Here is a 5289-nt window from a genome sequence, read left to right on the forward strand (position 1 = left end):
AGCGATAGTGGGGGACGGGAGTAAATGGGAACTCTGCTTAGTTTGGCTGTGAACCTAAAACTGCTCTGAAAAATTCTTTATTTTTTAAAAATAATGGTAATAACAGGAAGTATAATCACCATTATTGAGCTCCTACTCTGTTCCATTGGTAAAGCTAGCATTTGAACCGTGCTGTGTCTGACTCCAAAGCTCATAGTGAATAAAATGCATTAAAACACTGCACCAGATTATCTGGCCAGAATTTAGGCATTTCAGAAAATGCACTTGACAAGGCTGTTAAGAGACCTGATTTGTCGTATCAGCTCTCTACTGGCTCCTTGTTGACCCACACTTCCTTGATTTGAGAAGGAGGATGTCAGATCAGAGCAATGATTCTCAAACTTAAAACTGCACACGAATCACCTGGTGATTTGGTGAAGATAAAACATCTGCTTCAGGATGTCTAGGTGAGGTCTGAGATTCTGCATTTCTGACAAGCCCCCAGGTGAAGTCCCTGTTAATCCAGGAGCCACACTTGGAATAGCAGAGGGCAGGATGATCTCTGAGATCCTTTCAAGTTCTAACACTCTCACAGTGGATCGCTCTTTCCCCCCTCTAACCTTAGCACCTTTGCTCTTAAGGAAATATTGAAGGATCTGTCAAAAAAAGAGAGTGACAGGGGCCTCTCTGGTGGCGCAGTGGTTGAGAGTCCGCCTGCCGATGCAGGGGACACGGGTTCGTGCTCCGATCCGGGAAGATCCCACGATCCGGGAAGATCCCACATGCCGCGGAGCGGCTGGGCCCGTGAGCCATGGCTGCTGAGCCTACGCACCCGGAGCCTGTGCTCCGCAACGGGAGACGCCGCAACAGTGAGAGGCCTGCGTACCGCAAAAAAAAAAAAAAAAAAAGAGTTACAGAAGTAAAGATTCTTAACTGAAGCCAACATATGAAAATAAAAAATAACTTTATAGTGTCTCTGGAAAGATACCCAGGAAACCCATAAGAGTAGCTGCCTTCAGGGAGGCAGGCTTGATGGCTCAAGGACAGGAATGGCAGGTAAACTTTACTGTGTACTTTTATACCTTTCTCATTTTTACTATGTGTGTGTGCTCTCTTTTTAAAAAATAATTCATTTTTGTGCTCGCTTCGGCAGCACATATACTAAAATTGGAACGATGCAGAGAAGATTACCATGACCCCTGTGCAAGGATCACACGCAAATTCGTGAAGCGTTCCATATTTTTAGTCATGTACCACAATGTTCATTGCAGCTCTATTTACAATAGCCAGGACATGGAAGCAACCTAAGTGCCCATGGACAGATGAATGGATAAAGAAGATGTAGCACATGTATACAATGGAATATTACTCAGCCATAAAAAGGAACGAAATTGAGTTATTTGTAGTGAGGTGGATGTACCTAGAGTCTGTCATACAGAGTGAAGTAAGTCAGAAAGAGAAAAATACCATATGCTAACACATATATATGGAATCTAAAAAAAAAGGTCATGAAGAACCTGGGGCAAGATGGGAATAAAGACACAGACCTACTAGAGAATGGACTTGAGGACACTGGGAGGGGGAAGGGTAAGCTGGGACAAAGTGAGAGAGTGACATGGACATATATACACTACCAAACGTAAAATAGATAGCTAGTGGGAAGCAGTCGCATAGCACAGGGAGATCAGCTGGGTGCTTTGTGACCAGCTAGAAGGGTGGGATAGGGAGGGTGGGAGGGAGGGAGACGCAAGAGGGAAGAGATAGCGATATATGTATATGTATAACTGATTCACTTTGTTATAAAGCAGAAACAAACACACCATTGTAAAGCAATTATACTCCAATAAAAACGTTAAAAGAATAATTCATTTTTAATTATCATGGAAAAGTGGTTAATATGCCACTCGTTAGTGAGGCAGAAGTCACTGAGTTATTAGTTTGGACCTACTATTACTGTAACAGATTTCTTTTAAACAGAAAGAAATTACTTGAACAGTCACTTGATTATGTTTGGGAAACAAGCACTTGAATATCTCCCTGACATTTCAGCTTTCTTCCTCTCTTCTCAAATAGAATTGCAGTGGAGTATATTGGTAATATAGTAGTCAAATCAGATATGATGGTAATTTTAGGAAAATAGTGACTTAAGTGCATGAAACTGGGCCAAATAACTCATAACTTCTGGCAGTAAGATCTGAGATTATCTGGTCCTATGAGTTCTGATTCCCAGAACCTAGACCAGTGATCCTCTAGTCTGGCTACACATTAAAATCACTTGGTGGGGAATTCCCTGGCACTCCAGTGGTTAGAACTCTGGGCTTCCACTGCAAGGGGCCCAGGTTTGATCCCACAAGCTGGTGGCCCAGCCAAAAAGAAATCACTTGGTGAGTATATGTATATACACACACACATGTACATACACATATATGTATATACATATATACACACATACCAGTGCCAGGACCCTTCTGTAGGTCAATTAAAATGGAGTTTCTAGGGGCGGGGCATGGATTTTTTTTTTTTTTAAGCTATGGCCAGTGATTATAATGTGCATCAAGGCATGACCTAGACCAAGGATATTAATCTGATACTCAGGAAATATGAATGGAATAAAAACAAGAAACTTGGCCTTCCCTGGTGGTGCAGTGGTTAAGAATCCGCCTGCCAATGCAGGGGACACGAGTTCAAGCCCTGGTCCAGGAAGATCCCACATGCCACAGAGCAACTAAGCCCGTGTACCACAACTACTGAGCCTGCGCTCTAGAGCCCGTGTGCCACAACTACTGAAGCTTGTGCACCTAGAGCCCATGCTCCACAGCAAGAGAAGCCACCACAATGAGAAGACCACACACTGCAACGAAGAGTTAGACCCATCTTGCTGCAACTAGAGAAAGCCCGCCTGCAGCAACAAAGACCCAATGCAGCCAGAAAAATTATGATAATAATAAAATAAATAAATTTATTTTAAAAAAACAAGAAACTTTTAATGAATACTTTCTGTGTCGTAGGCCCCATTGTTCTCTTTAGTAAATTCAGAGAATCCATTTGATTCAGTGATAAGTTCATAGATACTGTGATTCTGTAAAAGCCCACACTTGCCAGATAAATGTTTGCCAAAAGGAATTGAAATCTAAATATAGAATAATACTCATGAGCAGCTTCACGGCTGAGCAAAAAATCTCTGAGTACTTGGTTTGTGCCTAGCACTGTGAGAGATGTAAATGAAATCTGTTTTAGCAGTTCCTCACAAGGAACTTGCATTGCAATTAAAGAGACAAGATTGAACTTGTGACCGACTGATCAAATCAAAATTTGGTCCTACCAAACCATGTTCCTAAAATGTTGTGAAATCATTGCCAACATTTTTTTAGCATCTTTATTGGAGTACAATTGCTTTATATTATTGTGTTAGTTGCTGGTATAACAAAGTGAATCAGTTCTATGTATACATATATCCCCATATCCCCTCCCTCTTGCATCTCCCTCCCACTCTCCCTATCCCACCCCTCTAGGTGGTCACAAAGCACCGAGCTGATCTCCCTGTGCAACATTTTTAAATTGGGAAGTTTTGCATAAAATTCCAGACTTCTACCTTCTCTTGAGAAATTGAAAGATCTGATGATTTGGGATTCAATTACCATTCCCAACGGCAGCATTTGTCTGGAGCTGAGCTGGGAACACCCCCTTTAGATGGGGCCCATGCTGTTGAGTTTGCCACAGTCTCCTAACTCTGTTGCTCTCTGATACTGAGGCCAAGTGTCAGTTGCCAGGCATTATCACAAATCTTTATAAGAGGAAAGTGAAATATTTTTGATCCCTATTTTATGAAACGTAGAACAAAAAATAGAGCACAAAAGCCACATGTTTCAAGAAAAACAAGGGAGGACATATCCCTTTGAGAAAATAAAGACAATTATGGGCCTTCCCTGGTGGCGCAGTGGTTAAGAATCTGCCTGCCAATGCAGGGGACAAGGGTTCGAGCCCTGGTCTGGGAAGATCCCACATACTGCGGAGCAACTAAGCCCATGTGCCACAACTACTGAGCCTGTGTGCCACAACTACTGAAGCCTGCGCACCTAGAGCCTGTGCTCCTCAACAAGAGAAGCCACTGCAATGAGAAGCCCACGCACCACAGCGAAGACTAGCCCCTGCTCGCCGCAACTAGAGAAAGCCCACACGCAGCAACGAAGACCCAATGCAACCAATAAATAAATAAAATTTATATATATATATATATAAGACTATTATGTCAGGTTCTCTGTACTCACATCCTGGTCCCTATATACATCTGAATTTATGCCCTGTGATCTACACTGATTATATAGTCACTATCCAAATAAAAAACTATATTCGAGTATCGATTGCTGGCTAAATGCCTGTGGTCTAGAGTCAGACAGGGATTCAATTCCAAGCCATCACTTAGCAGCCCTGATCCTACTTTATGCCCCGATGCCTCAGGTCTACCTTCTTCATCTGTATGAGGCAGGTAATAACAGGACCACCTCACAGGATTGATTTGAGGATTGAACAAGGTAACATTAACGGTGTCTGGTACCCAGTGACAGCTCCCTAAATGTCAGCTATTTTTATCCTGGTCAGGAAATGCCAAGGGATGAGTTGAGGGGGAAAGCAAGTTGTCGGGGGAAGCTATGTAGAAGGAGTGAGCTGACCAAGAGGGGTGGGAGATGTAGCTCGTCCAGGTGGAGAGAAGACAGGGCAGTATAGGCCTGAGGAAAGGCTCAGAAGAGATGCTGTGACCAGGGCCTGGATGTTTAAGCCACACAGTTGTGAGACTACTGCACTGGAGGGTTTCCCTCGTGTTTTGATTTTAAAATCTGAAGACTTTGCTGTCCCCTGCTTTATGGTATACAGTAGGTGACTAACAATCACTGTAGCGATTTTTGGATTTTTCCCACTCACCCTGTGGCAAGGATTACACGATTTCAAGAATTCAAACTTCTGAGTATTTCAGAGTTCATTAACTTTAGCATCTCACCATGGAGATGCTTGTGCTTAGACACTGTCACCAGCACTGCCCCACAGCCGCCACTAGAGGGACTAGGACCAAAGGAATCATCAAGCTTCTAGGTACAAAATTCACTTTCCTAGATTCCTACTTCAACACTGTTAACATTTTTTTCCTTTGAAGCATATTTCTTTTATGCACTTTAAAATACTTTTAAAAATCCAAATCCTGCTGGAGTGTAGGAAATTAGAGTACTACTAACCATTATCCCCATAAAATAGCCACTTAATAATGTTAATAAGATTTTGTGTGTCCTTCCAGATATTTTCAATTGATATGCAAAC

At 42.5% G+C, this 5289-nt stretch overlaps 1 non-coding gene across 1 annotated transcript; it reads left to right on the top strand.

Annotated features, from left to right (window-relative positions):
• The first annotated feature begins 1116 nt into the window (after nucleotides 1-1116).
• On the top strand, nucleotides 1117-1223 carry LOC114883494. The gene has a single exon (XR_003790592.1). It is a non-coding gene; the product is annotated as a U6 spliceosomal RNA (small nuclear RNA).
• The last annotated feature ends 4066 nt before the right edge of the window (nucleotides 1224-5289 follow it).

This window comes from Monodon monoceros, unplaced genomic scaffold (genome assembly GCF_005190385.1).
Source record: "Monodon monoceros isolate NGI ecotype Baffin Bay Population unplaced genomic scaffold, NGI_Narwhal_1 Super_Scaffold_4, whole genome shotgun sequence".
Lineage (NCBI taxonomy): Eukaryota > Metazoa > Chordata > Mammalia > Artiodactyla > Monodontidae > Monodon > Monodon monoceros.